At 67.6% G+C, this 17,157-nt stretch overlaps 8 non-coding genes across 8 annotated transcripts; all 8 read left to right on the plus strand.

Annotated features, from left to right (window-relative positions):
• The first annotated feature begins 2 nt into the window (after positions 1 to 2).
• On the plus strand, positions 3 to 121 carry LOC141412045 (5S ribosomal RNA). The gene has a single exon (XR_012436884.1). It is a non-coding gene; the product is annotated as a 5S ribosomal RNA (ribosomal RNA).
• Positions 122 to 2,266: 2,145 nt separating this feature from the next.
• LOC141412046 (5S ribosomal RNA) lies at positions 2,267 to 2,385 on the plus strand. Its single transcript, XR_012436885.1, has one exon. It is a non-coding gene; the product is annotated as a 5S ribosomal RNA (ribosomal RNA).
• Positions 2,386 to 4,536: 2,151 nt separating this feature from the next.
• LOC141412048 (5S ribosomal RNA) lies at positions 4,537 to 4,655 on the plus strand. The gene has a single exon (XR_012436887.1). It is a non-coding gene; the product is annotated as a 5S ribosomal RNA (ribosomal RNA).
• Positions 4,656 to 6,786: 2,131 nt separating this feature from the next.
• On the plus strand, positions 6,787 to 6,905 carry LOC141412049 (5S ribosomal RNA). Its single transcript, XR_012436888.1, has one exon. It is a non-coding gene; the product is annotated as a 5S ribosomal RNA (ribosomal RNA).
• Positions 6,906 to 9,068: 2,163 nt separating this feature from the next.
• LOC141412050 (5S ribosomal RNA) lies at positions 9,069 to 9,187 on the plus strand. The gene has a single exon (XR_012436889.1). It is a non-coding gene; the product is annotated as a 5S ribosomal RNA (ribosomal RNA).
• A 2,126-nt stretch (positions 9,188 to 11,313) lies between these two features.
• Positions 11,314 to 11,432, plus strand: LOC141412051 (5S ribosomal RNA). The gene has a single exon (XR_012436890.1). It is a non-coding gene; the product is annotated as a 5S ribosomal RNA (ribosomal RNA).
• Positions 11,433 to 13,595: 2,163 nt separating this feature from the next.
• Positions 13,596 to 13,714, plus strand: LOC141412052 (5S ribosomal RNA). Its single transcript, XR_012436891.1, has one exon. It is a non-coding gene; the product is annotated as a 5S ribosomal RNA (ribosomal RNA).
• Positions 13,715 to 15,855: 2,141 nt separating this feature from the next.
• Positions 15,856 to 15,974, plus strand: LOC141412053 (5S ribosomal RNA). The gene has a single exon (XR_012436892.1). It is a non-coding gene; the product is annotated as a 5S ribosomal RNA (ribosomal RNA).
• The last annotated feature ends 1,183 nt before the right edge of the window (positions 15,975 to 17,157 follow it).

The following is a 17,157-nucleotide window of genomic DNA, read 5'->3' on the forward strand; positions in this document are numbered from 1 at the left end:
GCGTCTACGGCCATACCACCCTGAACGCGCCCGATCTCGTCTGATCTCGGAAGCTAAGCAGGGTCGGGCCTGGTTAGTACTTGGATGGGAGACCGCCTGGGAATACCGGGTGCTGTAGGCTTTTGCTCCTCCCTCCCTCGCTGCTCCTTTTGTCTTCGGGGACTTCGCCACCACCCCCCCCACCACCACCACCACCCCCAGCACCACCACCACCACCACCACCACAACGACCCACCGTGACCACGACCCCGACCCCGTCCGGGCCACCCGCCAGACCCACGCACACCGAATCCTCACAGCTACGTCCCCGAATCCTCTCCCCTCCCCACACTCTCCTGGGGCGCGCGCCCGCGACACGGGTCACCAGCGAGGTTGGTCCCAGGCCACGTTGGGGACCGCTCCCCAACTGCCCTCCAGGCGGGCGGGGAGGGACGTGCGGAAGCCATGAGAAAGTGGGTCCTGCACCCCAGCGGGCCCCACAGCGGGACGCGCCACACCTGGGCTCGCCACAAGGTGGTGCACTGGGTCCAGGGCAAGACGCCAGGGGACAGAGAAGCAGGGAGCCTCAGTCGGGTGCTGCTCCACGTCGCGCTCCGTCGCTCAACCCAAGACAGGGCAGCCAGCGCGCGACCTCTACGTGGGATCCCGCCTCCCACGGCAGAGCCTGCGGTCACAGGGACAGAGGGCGCAGGCCGCCAGAGCTCCGGATGCCAGCGGCAGCTCCCCGTCCCGCTCAAAGGGAGGGAGGGCCGCCGCTGGCGCCCAGTCGCCTGTGCCACCCTCCGGGTCTCAAAGCACTCCTCAGTCAGCTCAAGGACCGGGGCCACCTGGCCTTCGGGGTCACATGGGCTTGGGCACGACGGAAGGGACCGCTTGCCCCCGTGGAACAGACATTCTCCCCGTGGACAACCTCAGGTGCCGGGACCCTCTGCTCCGCCTTGGAAAACCCACCTTCTGCAATGTATGCCCAACGCAATCAGGCCGAGCAGATTGACCCCCTCGGCCCGGCCCCAGTGTGTGATGGGGCTCTGTGCGTGAGGGCTTGCTCTTCCCCACCTACACCAGGCACGGCATCTAACACACACACACACACACACACACACCACGCAGAGACACCCAGACCACGCACGCACGCACGGGGACGCACCCTCCTCTCCCCCACCCGACACACGATCAGCCGAAGGACAAGAGGGTATGGCTGGGGCCTGAGCGGGAACAAGCGAAGCCTTGGTTTGCGGCCCCTCGGCCAACTGCATCAGGATTTTTGTCTGGGCTCGGAGGCCAGAGGATCTCTGCCATTTGCTAGCAGGGCCAGGGATGGCAGGAGGGTGGGTACGGGGCTCAGCCAGGGCCAGTTCTGCTGGCACGATCCTGTAGCACGTGGCCGCGTAGCACGGGGCCGGGTCTGAAGGAGGCCAAGCAGGGGCACAAGACCCAGCAGCGGCACAGGGAAGAGGCCCAGGGCACCCAGGAGCAGACGAGACCCGGGAGTCGTGCGTGCTTGGCGTGGCCGCGGGCCCCGTGACGCCCGAGGACTCGAGTGCTCAGCCCCGTGTAGTGGCCGCGAAGGCCTGCCTGGGAGAAACGCCCCGGGAGGCCGGCAGGAACCCGGGATCGGAAGGGATGTGGAGGGGCCCCGGGTCGGAGGAGATGGCTTTGGCTGTGTTTGGTTTTGTTTCTTCTTCCCAAGATCCCGGGTGTGAAAGGGGCCAGAGGTGAAGTCCTGGGCTGGAAAGCCTCACGATTCAGCCCCGCAGCCCCAGGCCCTGAGTGTGGAGGAGGGCGGAGCGGGTCGGCGAAGGGCGCGGCTGCCGTTTTCCTGGTGGGCTGGAGGGGCAGTGGCGCTTTCCGGACGAAGAGGACCGGAAGGGTCCCCGAGACCTCCGCTGGGAGCCACGCACCCACCCAAGGATACGGCTCCAGGAGGCGACGGAGGAGGGCGGCTGCTTGCCCTGGCCCGAGCTGTGCGTCCCCCGCCTTGGCCACAGCAGTGGACATTCCCAGAAGAACAAGCGCCCGAGAGCACTGAGAAATTTTCCCCCGAGAAAACTTGACCCTCGTCCTGGCAGCAGGACACCTCGGGAAGAAAGCCACCCAGCGGCCACCTGGGCGAGACCGGCTGCCCAAGCAGGCGCGCGGGGCCTCTGGCCGCTGGCCCCGGGCTGCCAGCCCCCACCCGGACTCCCAGCCGTGCCAGGAGAGCAGCGTGGAGACGCACGCCGGGGCCCTCGGCAGGCTCTTGGGGCTCCCGGAGGCGGCGGCTAGCGTCTACGGCCATACCACCCTGAACGCGCCCGATCTCGTCTGATCTCGGAAGCTAAGCAGGGTCGGGCCTGGTTAGTACTTGGATGGGAGACCGCCTGGGAATACCGGGTGCTGTAGGCTTTTGCTCCTCCCTCCCTCGCTGCTCCTTTTGTCTTCGGGGACTTCGCCACCACCCCCCCCACCACCACCACCACCCCCAGCACCACCACCACCACCACCACCACAACGACCCACCGTGACCACGACCCCGACCCCGTCCGGGCCACCCGCCAGACCCACGCACACCGAATCCTCACAGCTACGTCCCCGAATCCTCTCCCCTCCCCACACTCTCCTGGGGCGCGCGCCCGCGACACGGGTCACCAGCGAGGTTGGTCCCAGGCCACGTTGGGGACCGCTCCCCAACTGCCCTCCAGGCGGGCGGGGAGGGACGTGCGGAAGCCATGAGAAAGTGGGTCCTGCACCCCAGCGGGCCCCACAGCGGGACGCGCCACACCTGGGCTCGCCACAAGGTGGTGCACTGGGTCCAGGGTAAGACGCCAGGGGACAGAGAAGCAGGGAGCCTCAGTCGGGTGCTGCTCCACGTCGCGCTCCGTCGCTCAACCCAAGACAGGGCAGCCAGCGCGCGACCTCTACGTGGGATCCCGCCTCCCACGGCAGAGCCTGCGGTCACAGGGACAGAGGGCGCAGGCCGCCAGAGCTCCGGATGCCAGCGGCAGCTCCCCGTCCCGCTCAAAGGGAGGGAGGGCCGCCGCTGGCGCCCAGTCGCCTGTGCCACCCTCCGGGTCTCAAAGCACTCCTCAGTCAGCTCAAGGACCGGGGCCACCTGGCCTTCGGGGTCACATGGGCTTGGGCACGACGGAAGGGACCGCTTGCCCCCGTGGAACAGACATTCTCCCCGTGGACAACCTCAGGTGCCGGGACCCTCTGCTCCGCCTTGGAAAACCCACCTTCTGCAATGTATGCCCAACGCAATCAGGCCGAGCAGATTGACCCCCTCGGCCCGGCCCCAGTGTGTGATGGGGCTCTGTGCGTGAGGGCTTGCTCTTCCCCACCTACACCAGGCACGGCATCTAACACACACACACACACACACACACACACACACCACGCAGAGACACCCAGACCACGCACGCACGCACGGGGACGCACCCTCCTCTCCCCCACCCCACACACGAGCAGCCGAAGGACAAGAGGGTATGGCTGGGGCCTGAGCGGGAACAAGCGAAGCCTTGGTTTGCGGCCCCTCGGCCAACTGCATCAGGATTTTTGTCTGGGCTCGGAGGCCAGAGGATCTCTGCCATTTGCTAGCAGGGCCAGGGATGGCAGGAGGGTGGGTACGGGGCTCAGCCAGGGCCAGTTCTGCTGGCACGATCCTGTAGCACGTGGCCGCGTAGCACGGGGCCGGGTCTGAAGGAGGCCAAGCAGGGGCACAAGACCCAGCAGCGGCACAGGGAAGAGGCCCAGGGCACCCAGGAGCAGACGAGACCCGGGAGTCGTGCGTGCTTGGCGTGGCCGCGGGCCCCGTGACGCCCGAGGACTCGAGTGCTCAGCCCCGTGTAGTGGCCGCGAAGGCCTGCCTGGGAGAAACGCCCCGGGAGGCCGGCAGGAACCCGGGATCGGAAGGGATGTGGAGGGGCCCCGGGTCGGAGGAGATGGCTTTGGCTGTGTTTGGTTTTGTTTCTTCTTCCCAAGATCCCGGGTGTGAAAGGGGCCAGAGGTGAAGTCCTGGGCTGGAAAGCCTCACGATTCAGCCCCGCAGCCCCAGGCCCTGAGTGTGGAGGAGGGCGGAGCGGGTCGGCGAAGGGCGCGGCTGCCGTTTTCCTGATGGGCTGGAGGGGCAGTGGCGCTTTCCGGACGAAGAGGACCGGAAGGGTCCCCGAGACCTCCGCTGGGAGCCACGCACCCACCCAAGGATACGGCTCCAGGAGGCGACGGAGGAGGGCGGCTGCTTGCCCTGGCCCGAGCTGTGCGTCCCCCGCCTTGGCCACAGCAGTGGACATTCCCAGAAGAACAAGCGCCCGAGAGCACTGAGAAATTTTCCCCCGAGAAAACTTGACCCTCGTCCTGGCAGCAGGACACCTCGGGAAGAAAGCCACCCAGCGGCCACCTGGGCGAGACCGGCTGCCCGAGCAGGCGCGCGGGGCCTCTGGCCGCTGGCCCCGGGCTGCCAGCCCCCACCCGGACTCCCAGCCGTGCCAGGAGAGCAGCGTGGAGACGCACGCCGGGTACCTCGGCAGGCTCTTGGGGCTCCCGGAGGCGGCGGCTAGCGTCTACGGCCATACCACCCTGAACGCGCCCGATCTCGTCTGATCTCGGAAGCTAAGCAGGGTCGGGCCTGGTTAGTACTTGGATGGGAGACCGCCTGGGAATACCGGGTGCTGTAGGCTTTTGCTCCTCCCTCCCTCGCTGCTCCTTTTGTCTTCGGGGACTTCGCCACCACCCCCCCCACCACCACCACCACCCCCAGCACCACCACTACCACCACCACCACAACGACCCACCGTGACCACGACCCCGACCCCGTCCGGGCCACCCGCCAGACCCACGCACACCGAATCCTCACAGCTACGTCCCCGAATCCTCTCCCCTCCCCACACTCTCCTGGGGCGCGCGCCCGCGACACGGGTCACCAGCGAGGTTGGTCCCAGGCCACGTTGGGGACCGCTCCCCAACTGCCCTCCAGGCGGGCGGGGAGGGACGTGCGGAAGCCATGAGAAAGTGGGTCCTGCACCCCAGCGGGCCCCACAGCGGGACGCGCCACACCTGGGCTCGCCACAAGGTGGTGCACTGGGTCCAGGGCAAGACGCCAGGGGACAGAGAAGCAGGGAGCCTCAGTCGGGTGCTGCTCCACGTCGCCCTCCGTCGCTCAACCCAAGACAGGGCAGCCAGCGCGCGACCTCTACGTGGGATCCCGCCTCCCACGGCAGAGCCTGCGGTCACAGGGACAGAGGGCGCAGGCCGCCAGAGCTCCGGATGCCAGCGGCAGCTCCCCGTCCCGCTCAAAGGGAGGGAGGGCCGCCGCTGGCGCCCAGTCGCCTGTGCCACCCTCCGGGTCTCAAAGCACTCCTCAGTCAGCTCAAGGACCGGGGCCACCTGGCCTTCGGGGTCACATGGGCTTGGGCACGACGGAAGGGACCGCTTGCCCCCGTGGAACAGACATTCTCCCCGTGGACAACCTCAGGTGCCGGGACCCTCTGCTCCGCCTTGGAAAACCCACCTTCTGCAATGTATGCCCAACGCAATCAGGCCGAGCAGATTGACCCCCTCGGCCCGGCCCCAGTGTGTGATGGGGCTCTGTGCGTGAGGGCTTGCTCTTCCCCACCTACACCAGGCACGGCATCTAACACACACACACCATGCAGAGACACCCAGACCACGCACGCACGCACGGGGACGCACCCTCCTCTCCCCCACCCCACACACGAGCAGCCGAAGGACAAGAGGGTATGGCTGGGGCCTGAGCGGGAACAAGCGAAGCCTTGGTTTGCGGCCCCTCGGCCAACTGCATCAGGATTTTTGTCTGGGCTCGGAGGCCAGAGGATCTCTGCCATTTGCTAGCAGGGCCAGGGATGGCAGGAGGGTGGGTACGGGGCTCAGCCAGGGCCAGTTCTGCTGGCACGATCCTGTAGCACGTGGCCGCGTAGCACGGGGCCGGGTCTGAAGGAGGCCAAGCAGGGGCACAAGACCCAGCAGCGGCACAGGGAAGAGGCCCAGGGCACCCAGGAGCAGACGAGACCCGGGAGTCGTGCGTGCTTGGCGTGGCCGCGGGCCCCGTGACGCCCGAGGACTCGAGTGCTCAGCCCCGTGTAGTGGCCGCGAAGGCCTGCCTGGGAGAAACGCCCCGGGAGGCCGGCAGGAACCCGGGATCAGAAGGGATGTGGAGGGGCCCCGGGTCGGAGGAGATGGCTTTGGCTGTGTTTGGTTTTGTTTCTTCTTCCCAAGATCCCGGGTGTGAAAGGGGCCAGAGGTGAAGTCCTGGGCTGGAAAGCCTCACGATTCAGCCCCGCAGCCCCAGGCCCTGAGTGTGGAGGAGGGCGGAGCGGGTCGGCGAAGGGCGCGGCTGCCGTTTTCCTGATGGGCTGGAGGGGCAGTGGCGCTTTCCGGACGAAGAGGACCGGAAGGGTCCCCGAGACCTCCGTTGGGAGCCACGCACCCACCCAAGGATACGGCTCCAGGAGGCGACGGAGGAGGGCGGCTGCTTGCCCTGGCCCGAGCTGTGCGTCCCCCGCCTTGGCCACAGCAGTGGACATTCCCAGAAGAACAAGCGCCCGAGAGCACTGAGAAATTTTCCCCCGAGAAAACTTGACCCTCGTCCTGGCAGCAGGACACCTCGGGAAGAAAGCCACCCAGCGGCCACCTGGGCGAGACCGGCTGCCCGAGCAGGCGCGCGGGGCCTCTGGCCGCTGGCCCCGGGCTGCCAGCCCCCACCCGGACTCCCAGCCGTGCCAGGAGAGCAGCGTGGAGACGCACGCCGGGGCCCTCGGCAGGCTCTTGGGGCTCCCGGAGGCGGCGGCTAGCGTCTACGGCCATACCACCCTGAACGCGCCCGATCTCGTCTGATCTCGGAAGCTAAGCAGGGTCGGGCCTGGTTAGTACTTGGATGGGAGACCGCCTGGGAATACCGGGTGCTGTAGGCTTTTGCTCCTCCCTCCCTCGCTGCTCCTTTTGTCTTCGGGGACTTCGCCACCACCCCCCCCACCACCACCACCACCCCCAGCACCACCACCACCACCACCACCACAACGACCCACCGTGACCACGACCCCGACCCCGTCCGGGCCACCCGCCAGACCCACGCACACCGAATCCTCACAGCTACGTCCCCGAATCCTCTCCCCTCCCCACACTCTCCTGGGGCGCGCGCCCGCGACACGGGTCACCAGCGAGGTTGGTCCCAGGCCACGTTGGGGACCGCTCCCCAACTGCCCTCCAGGCGGGCGGGGAGGGACGTGCGGAAGCCATGAGAAAGTGGGTCCTGCACCCCAGCGGGCCCCACAGCGGGACGCGCCACACCTGGGCTCGCCACAAGGTGGTGCACTGGGTCCAGGGCAAGACGCCAGGGGACAGAGAAGCAGGGAGCCTCAGTCGGGTGCTGCTCCACGTCGCGCTCCGTCGCTCAACCCAAGACAGGGCAGCCAGCGCGCGACCTCTACGTGGGATCCCGCCTCCCACGGCAGAGCCTGCGGTCACAGGGACAGAGGGCGCAGGCCGCCAGAGCTCCGGATGCCAGCGGCAGCTCCCCGTCCCGCTCAAAGGGAGGGAGGGCCGCCGCTGGCGCCCAGTCGCCTGTGCCACCCTCCGGGTCTCAAAGCACTCCTCAGTCAGCTCAAGGACCGGGGCCACCTGGCCTTCGGGGTCACATGGGCTTGGGCACGACGGAAGGGACCGCTTGCCCCCGTGGAACAGACATTCTCCCCGTGGACAACCTCAGGTGCCGGGACCCTCTGCTCCGCCTTGGAAAACCCACCTTCTGCAATGTATGCCCAACGCAATCAGGCCGAGCAGATTGACCCCCTCGGCCCGGCCCCAGTGTGTGATGGGGCTCTGTGCGTGAGGGCTTGCTCTTCCCCACCTACACCAGGCACGGCATCTAACACACACACACACACACACACACACACACACACACACACACACCACGCAGAGACACCCAGACCACGCACGCACGCACGGGGACGCACCCTCCTCTCCCCCACCCCACACATGAGCAGCCGAAGGACAAGAGGGTATGGCTGGGGCCTGAGCGGGAACAAGCGAAGCCTTGGTTTGCGGCCCCTCGGCCAACTGCATCAGGATTTTTGTCTGGGCTCGGAGGCCAGAGGATCTCTGCCATTTGCTAGCAGGGCCAGGGATGGCAGGAGGGTGGGTACGGGGCTCAGCCAGGGCCAGTTCTGCTGGCACGATCCTGTAGCACGTGGCCGCGTAGCACGGGGCCGGGTCTGAAGGAGGCCAAGCAGGGGCACAAGACCCAGCAGCGGCACAGGGAAGAGGCCCAGGGCACCCAGGAGCAGACGAGACCCGGGAGTCGTGCGTGCTTGGCGTGGCCGCGGGCCCCGTGACGCCCGAGGACTCGAGTGCTCAGCCCCGTGTAGTGGCCGCGAAGGCCTGCCTGGGAGAAACGCCCCGGGAGGCCGGCAGGAACCCGGGATCGGAAGGGATGTGGAGGGGCCCCGGGTCGGAGGAGATGGCTTTGGCTGTGTTTGGTTTTGTTTCTTCTTCCCAAGATCCCGGGTGTGAAAGGGGCCAGAGGTGAAGTCCTGGGCTGGAAAGCCTCACGATTCAGCCCCGCAGCCCCAGGCCCTGAGTGTGGAGGAGGGCGGAGCGGGTCGGCGAAGGGCGCGGCTGCCGTTTTCCTGATGGGCTGGAGGGGCAGTGTCGCTTTCCGGACGAAGAGGACCGGAAGGGTCCCCGAGACCTCCGCTGGGAGCCACGCACCCACCCAAGGATACGGCTCCAGGAGGCGACGGAGGAGGGCGGCTGCTTGCCCTGGCCCGAGCTGTGCGTCCCCCGCCTTGGCCACAGCAGTGGACATTCCCAGAAGAACAAGCGCCCGAGAGCACTGAGAAATTTTCCCCCGAGAAAACTTGACCCTCGTCCTGGCAGCAGGACACCTCGGGAAGAAAGCCACCCAGCGGCCACCTGGGCGAGACCGGCTGCCCGAGCAGGCGCGCGGGGCCTCTGGCCGCTGGCCCCGGGCTGCCAGGCCCCACCCGGACTCCCAGCCGTGCCAGGAGAGCAGCGTGGAGACGCACGCCGGGGCCCTCGGCAGGCTCTTGGGGCTCCCGGAGGCGGCGGCTAGCGTCTACGGCCATACCACCCTGAACGCGCCCGATCTCGTCTGATCTCGGAAGCTAAGCAGGGTCGGGCCTGGTTAGTACTTGGATGGGAGACCGCCTGGGAATACCGGGTGCTGTAGGCTTTTGCTCCTCCCTCCCTCGCTGCTCCTTTTGTCTTCGGGGACTTCGCCACCACCCCCCCCCACCACCACCACCCCCAGCACCACCACCACCACCACCACAACGACCCACCGTGACCACGACCCCGACCCCGTCCGGGCCACCCGCCAGACCCACGCACACCGAATCCTCACAGCTACGTCCCCGAATCCTCTCCCCTCCCCACACTCTCCTGGGGCGCGCGCCCGCGACACGGGTCACCAGCGAGGTTGGTCCCAGGCCACGTTGGGGACCGCTCCCCAACTGCCCTCCAGGCGGGCGGGGAGGGACGTGCGGAAGCCATGAGAAAGTGGGTCCTGCACCCCAGCGGGCCCCACAGCGGGACGCGCCACACCTGGGCTCGCCACAAGGTGGTGCACTGGGTCCAGGGCAAGACGCCAGGGGACAGAGAAGCAGGGAGCCTCAGTCGGGTGCTGCTCCACGTCGCGCTCCGTCGCTCAACCCAAGACAGGGCAGCCAGCGCGCGACCTCTACGTGGGATCCCGCCTCCCACGGCAGAGCCTGCGGTCACAGGGACAGAGGGCGCAGGCCGCCAGAGCTCCGGATGCCAGCGGCAGCTCCCCGTCCCGCTCAAAGGGAGGGAGGGCCGCTGCTGGCGCCCAGTCGCCTGTGCCACCCTCCGGGTCTCAAAGCACTCCTCAGTCAGCTCAAGGACCGGGGCCACCTGGCCTTCGGGGTCACATGGGCTTGGGCACGACGGAAGGGACCGCTTGCCCCCGTGGAACAGACATTCTCCCCGTGGACAACCTCAGGTGCCGGGACCCTCTGCTCCGCCTTGGAAAACCCACCTTCTGCAATGTATGCCCAACGCAATCAGGCCGAGCAGATTGACCCCCTCGGCCCGGCCCCAGTGTGTGATGGGGCTCTGTGCGTGAGGGCTTGCTCTTCCCCACCTACACCAGGCACGGCATCTAACACACACACACCACGCAGAGACACCCAGACCACGCACGCACGCACGGGGACGCACCCTCCTCTCCCCCACCCCACACACGAGCAGCCGAAGGACAAGAGGGTATGGCTGGGGCCTGAGCGGGAACAAGCGAAGCCTTGGTTTGCGGCCCCTCGGCCAACTGCATCAGGATTTTTGTCTGGGCTCGGAGGCCAGAGGATCTCTGCCATTTGCTAGCAGGGCCAGGGATGGCAGGAGGGTGGGTACGGGGCTCAGCCAGGGCCAGTTCTGCTGGCACGATCCTGTAGCACGTGGCCGCGTAGCACGGGGCCGGGTCTGAAGGAGGCCAAGCAGGGGCACAAGACCCAGCAGCGGCACAGGGAAGAGGCCCAGGGCACCCAGGAGCAGACGAGACCCGGGAGTCGTGCGTGCTTGGCGTGGCCGCGGGCCCCGTGACGCCCGAGGACTCGAGTGCTCAGCCCCGTGTAGTGGCCGCGAAGGCCTGCCTGGGAGAAACGCCCCGGGAGGCCGGCAGGAACCCGGGATCGGAAGGGATGTGGAGGGGCCCCGGGTCGGAGGAGATGGCTTTGGCTGTGTTTGGTTTTGTTTCTTCTTCCCAAGATCCCGGGTGTGAAAGGGGCCAGAGGTGAAGTCCTGGGCTGGAAAGCCTCACGATTCAGCCCCGCAGCCCCAGGCCCTGAGTGTGGAGGAGGGCGGAGCGGGTCGGCGAAGGGCGCGGCTGCCGTTTTCCTGATGGGCTGGAGGGGCAGTGGCGCTTTCCGGACGAAGAGGACCGGAAGGGTCCCCGAGACCTCCGTTTGGAGCCACGCACCCACCCAAGGATACGGCTCCAGGAGGCGACGGAGGAGGGCGGCTGCTTGCCCTGGCCCGAGCTGTGCGTCCCCCGCCTTGGCCACAGCAGTGGACATTCCCAGAAGAACAAGCGCCCGAGAGCACTGAGAAATTTTCCCCCGAGAAAACTTGACCCTCGTCCTGGCAGCAGGACACCTCGGGAAGAAAGCCACCCAGCGGCCACCTGGGCGAGACCGGCTGCCCGAGCAGGCGCGCGGGGCCTCTGGCCGCTGGCCCCGGGCTGCCAGCCCCCACCCGGACTCCCAGCCGTGCCAGGAGAGCAGCGTGGAGACGCACGCCGGGGCCCTCGGCAGGCTCTTGGGGCTCCCGGAGGCGGCGGCTAGCGTCTACGGCCATACCACCCTGAACGCGCCCGATCTCGTCTGATCTCGGAAGCTAAGCAGGGTCGGGCCTGGTTAGTACTTGGATGGGAGACCGCCTGGGAATACCGGGTGCTGTAGGCTTTTGCTCCTCCCTCCCTCGCTGCTCCTTTTGTCTTCGGGGACTTCGCCACCACCCCCCCCACCACCACCACCACCCCCAGCACCACCACCACCACCACCACCACAACGACCCACCGTGACCACGACCCCGACCCCGTCCGGGCCACCCGCCAGACCCACGCACACCGAATCCTCACAGCTACGTCCCCGAATCCTCTCCCCTCCCCACACTCTCCTGGGGCGCGCGCCCGCGACACGGGTCACCAGCGAGGTTGGTCCCAGGCCACGTTGGGGACCGCTCCCCAACTGCCCTCCAGGCGGGCGGGGAGGGACGTGCGGAAGCCATGAGAAAGTGGGTCCTGCACCCCAGCGGGCCCCACAGCGGGACGCGCCACACCTGGGCTCGCCACAAGGTGGTGCACTGGGTCCAGGGCAAGACGCCAGGGGACAGAGAAGCAGGGAGCCTCAGTCGGGTGCTGCTCCACGTCGCGCTCCGTCGCTCAACCCAAGACAGGGCAGCCAGCGCGCGACCTCTACGTGGGATCCCGCCTCCCACGGCAGAGCCTGCGGTCACAGGGACAGAGGGCGCAGGCCGCCAGAGCTCCGGATGCCAGCGGCAGCTCCCCGTCCCGCTCAAAGGGAGGGAGGGCCGCCGCTGGCGCCCAGTCGCCTGTGCCACCCTCCGGGTCTCAAAGCACTCCTCAGTCAGCTCAAGGACCGGGGCCACCTGGCCTTCGGGGTCACATGGGCTTGGGCACGACGGAAGGGACCGCTTGCCCCCGTGGAACAGACATTCTCCCCGTGGACAACCTCAGGTGCCGGGACCCTCTGCTCCGCCTTGGAAAACCCACCTTCTGCAATGTATGCCCAACGCAATCAGGCCGAGCAGATTGACCCCCTCGGCCCGGCCCCAGTGTGTGATGGGGCTCTGTGCGTGAGGGCTTGCTCTTCCCCACCTACACCAGGCACGGCATCTAACACACACACACACACACACACACACACACACACACACACACACCACGCAGAGACACCCAGACCACGCACGCACGCACGGGGACGCACCCTCCTCTCCCCCACCCCACACACGAGCAGCCGAAGGACAAGAGGGTATGGCTGGGGCCTGAGCGGGAACAAGCGAAGCCTTGGTTTGCGGCCCCTCGGCCAACTGCATCAGGATTTTTGTCTGGGCTCGGAGGCCAGAGGATCTCTGCCATTTGCTAGCAGGGCCAGGGATGGCAGGAGGGTGGGTACGGGGCTCAGCCAGGGCCAGTTCTGCTGGCACGATCCTGTAGCACGTGGCCGCGTAGCACGGGGCCGGGTCTGAAGGAGGCCAAGCAGGGGCACAAGACCCAGCAGCGGCACAGGGAAGAGGCCCAGGGCACCCAGGAGCAGACGAGACCCGGGAGTCGTGCGTGCTTGGCGTGGCCGCGGGCCCCGTGACGCCCGAGGACTCGAGTGCTCAGCCCCGTGTAGTGGCCGCGAAGGCCTGCCTGGGAGAAACGCCCCGGGAGGCCGGCAGGAACCCGGGATCGGAAGGGATGTGGAGGGGCCCCGGGTCGGAGGAGATGGCTTTGGCTGTGTTTGGTTTTGTTTCTTCTTCCCAAGATCCCGGGTGTGAAAGGGGCCAGAGGTGAAGTCCTGGGCTGGAAAGCCTCACGATTCAGCCCCGCAGCCCCAGGCCCTGAGTGTGGAGGAGGGCGGAGCGGGTCGGCGAAGGGCGCGGCTGCCGTTTTCCTGATGGGCTGGAGGGGCAGTGGCGCTTTCCGGACGAAGAGGACCGGAAGGGTCCCCGAGACCTCCGCTGGGAGCCACGCACCCACCCAAGGATACGGCTCCAGGAGGCGACGGAGGAGGGCGGCTGCTTGCCCTGGCCCGAGCTGTGCGTCCCCCGCCTTGGCCACAGCAGTGGACATTCCCAGAAGAACAAGCGCCCGAGAGCACTGAGAAATTTTCCCCCGAGAAAACTTGACCCTCGTCCTGGCAGCAGGACACCTCGGGAAGAAAGCCACCCAGCGGCCACCTGGGCGAGACCGGCTGCCCGAGCAGGCGCGCGGGGCCTCTGGCCGCTGGCCCCGGGCTGCCAGGCCCCACCCGGACTCCCAGCCGTGCCAGGAGAGCAGCGTGGAGACGCACGCCGGGGCCCTCGGCAGGCTCTTGGGGCTCCCGGAGGCGGCGGCTAGCGTCTACGGCCATACCACCCTGAACGCGCCCGATCTCGTCTGATCTCGGAAGCTAAGCAGGGTCGGGCCTGGTTAGTACTTGGATGGGAGACCGCCTGGGAATACCGGGTGCTGTAGGCTTTTGCTCCTCCCTCCCTCGCTGCTCCTTTTGTCTTCGGGGACTTCGCCACCACCCCCCCCCCACCACCACCACCCCCAGCACAAACACCACCACCACCACAACGACCCACCGTGACCACGACCCCGACCCCGTCCGGGCCACCCGCCAGACCCACGCACACCGAATCCTCACAGCTACGTCCCCGAATCCTCTCCCCTCCCCACACTCTCCTGGGGCGCGTGCCCGCGACACGGGTCACCAGCGAGGTTGGTCCCAGGCCACGTTGGGGACCGCTCCCCAACTGCCCTCCAGGCGGGCGGGGAGGGACGTGCGGAAGCCATGAGAAAGTGGGTCCTGCACCCCAGCGGGCCCCACAGCGGGACGCGCCACACCTGGGCTCGCCACAAGGTGGTGCACTGGGTCCAGGGCAAGACGCCAGGGGACAGAGAAGCAGGGAGCCTCAGTCGGGTGCTGCTCCACGTCGCGCTCCGTCGCTCAACCCAAGACAGGGCAGCCAGCGCGCGACCTCTACGTGGGATCCCGCCTCCCACGGCAGAGCCTGCGGTCACAGGGACAGAGGGCGCAGGCCGCCAGAGCTCCGGATGCCAGCGGCAGCTCCCCGTCCCGCTCAAAGGGAGGGAGGGCCGCCGCTGGCGCCCAGTCGCCTGTGCCACCCTCCGGGTCTCAAAGCACTCCTCAGTCAGCTCAAGGACCGGGGCCACCTGGCCTTCGGGGTCACATGGGCTTGGGCACGACGGAAGGGACCGCTTGCCCCCGTGGAACAGACATTCTCCCCGTGGACAACCTCAGGTGCCGGGACCCTCTGCTCCGCCTTGGAAAACCCACCTTCTGCAATGTATGCCCAACGCAATCAGGCCGAGCAGATTGACCCCCTCGGCCCGGCCCCAGTGTGTGATGGGGCTCTGTGCGTGAGGGCTTGCTCTTCCCCACCTACACCAGGCACGGCATCTAACACACACACACACACACACACACACCACGCAGAGACACCCAGACCACGCACGCACGCACGGGGACGCACCCTCCTCTCCCCCACCCCACACACGAGCAGCCGAAGGACAAGAGGGTATGGCTGGGGCCTGAGCGGGAACAAGCGAAGCCTTGGTTTGCGGCCCCTCGGCCAACTGCATCAGGATTTTTGTCTGGGCTCGGAGGCCAGAGGATCTCTGCCATTTGCTAGCAGGGCCAGGTATGGCAGGAGGGTGGGTACGGGGCTCTGCCAGGGCCAATTCTGCTGGCACGATCCTGTAGCACGTGGCCGCGTAGCACGGGGCCGGGTCTGAAGGAGGCCAAGCAGGGGCACAAGACCCAGCAGCGGCACAGGGAAGAGGCCCAGGGCACCCAGGAGCAGACGAGACCCGGGAGTCGTGCGTGCTTGGCGTGGCCGCGGGCCCCGTGACGCCCGAGGACTCGAGTGCTCAGCCCCGTGTAGTGGCCGCGAAGGCCTGCCTGGGAGAAACGCCCCGGGAGGCCGGCAGGAACCCGGGATCGGAAGGGATGTGGAGGGGCCCCGGGTCGGAGGAGATGGCTTTGGCTGTGTTTGGTTTTGTTTCTTCTTCCCAAGATCCCGGGTGTGAAAGGGGCCAGAGGTGAAGTCCTGGGCTGGAAAGCCTCACGATTCAGCCCCGCAGCCCCAGGCCCTGAGTGTGGAGGAGGGCGGAGCGGGTCGGCGAAGGGCGCGGCTGCCGTTTTCCTGATGGGCTGGAGGGGCAGTGGCGCTTTCCGGACGAAGAGGACCGGAAGGGTCCCCGAGACCTCCGCTGGGAGCCACGCACCCACCCAAGGATACGGCTCCAGGAGGCGACGGAGGAGGGCGGCTGCTTGCCCTGGCCCGAGCTGTGCGTCCCCCGCCTTGGCCACAGCAGTGGACATTCCCAGAAGAACAAGCGCCCGAGAGCACTGAGAAATTTTCCCCCGAGAAAACTTGACCCTCGTCCTGGCAGCAGGACACCTCGGGAAGAAAGCCACCCAGCGGCCACCTGGGCGAGACCGGCTGCCCGAGCAGGCGCGCGGGGCCTCTGGCCGCTGGCCCCGGGCTGCCAGCCCCCACCCGGACTCCCAGCCGTGCCAGGAGAGCAGCGTGGAGACGCACGCCGGGGCCCTCGGCAGGCTCTTGGGGCTCCCGGAGGCGGCGGCTAGCGTCTACGGCCATACCACCCTGAACGCGCCCGATCTCGTCTGATCTCGGAAGCTAAGCAGGGTCGGGCCTGGTTAGTACTTGGATGGGAGACCGCCTGGGAATACCGGGTGCTGTAGGCTTTTGCTCCTCCCTCCCTCGCTGCTCCTTTTGTCTTCGGGGACTTCGCCACCACCCCCCCCACCACCACCACCACCCCCAGCACCACCACCACCACCACCACCACAACGACCCACCGTGACCACGACCCCGACCCCGTCCGGGCCACCCGCCAGACCCACGCACACCGAATCCTCACAGCTACGTCCCCGAATCCTCTCCCCTCCCCACACTCTCCTGGGGCGCGCGCCCGCGACACGGGTCACCAGCGAGGTTGGTCCCAGGCCACGTTGGGGACCGCTCCCCAACTGCCCTCCAGGCGGGCGGGGAGGGACGTGCGGAAGCCATGAGAAAGTGGGTCCTGCACCCCAGCGGGCCCCACAGCGGGACGCGCCACACCTGGGCTCGCCACAAGGTGGTGCACTGGGTCCAGGGCAAGACGCCAGGGGACAGAGAAGCAGGGAGCCTCAGTCGGGTGCTGCTCCACGTCGCGCTCCGTCGCTCAACCCAAGACAGGGCAGCCAGCGCGCGACCTCTACGTGGGATCCCGCCTCCCACGGCAGAGCCTGCGGTCACAGGGACAGAGGGCGCAGGCCGCCAGAGCTCCGGATGCCAGCGGCAGCTCCCCGTCCCGCTCAAAGGGAGGGAGGGCCGCCGCTGGCGCCCAGTCGCCTGTGCCACCCTCCGGGTCTCAAAGCACTCCTCAGTCAGCTCAAGGACCGGGGCCACCTGGCCTTCGGGGTCACATGGGCTTGGGCACGACGGAAGGGACCGCTTGCCCCCGTGGAACAGACATTCTCCCCGTGGACAACCTCAGGTGCCGGGACCCTCTGCTCCGCCTTGGAAAACCCACCTTCTGCAATGTATGCCCAACGCAATCAGGCCGAGCAGATTGACCCCCTCGGCCCGGCCCCAGTGTGTGATGGGGCTCTGTGCGTGAGGGCTTGCTCTTCCCCACCTACACCAGGCACGGCATCTAACACACACACACACACACACACACACCACGCAGAGACACCCAGACCACGCACGCACGCACGGGGACGCACCCTCCTCTCCCCCACCCCACACACGAGCAGCCGAAGGACAAGAGGGTATGGCTGGGGCCTGAGCGGGAACAAGCGAAGCCTTGGTTTGCGGCCCCTCGGCCAACTGCATCAGGATTTTTGTCTGGGCTCGGAGGCCAGAGGATCTCTGCCATTTGCT

The sequence above is a fragment of the Castor canadensis genome, chromosome 10, assembly GCF_047511655.1.
Source record: "Castor canadensis chromosome 10, mCasCan1.hap1v2, whole genome shotgun sequence".
NCBI classification, from domain to species: Eukaryota; Metazoa; Chordata; class Mammalia; order Rodentia; family Castoridae; genus Castor; species Castor canadensis.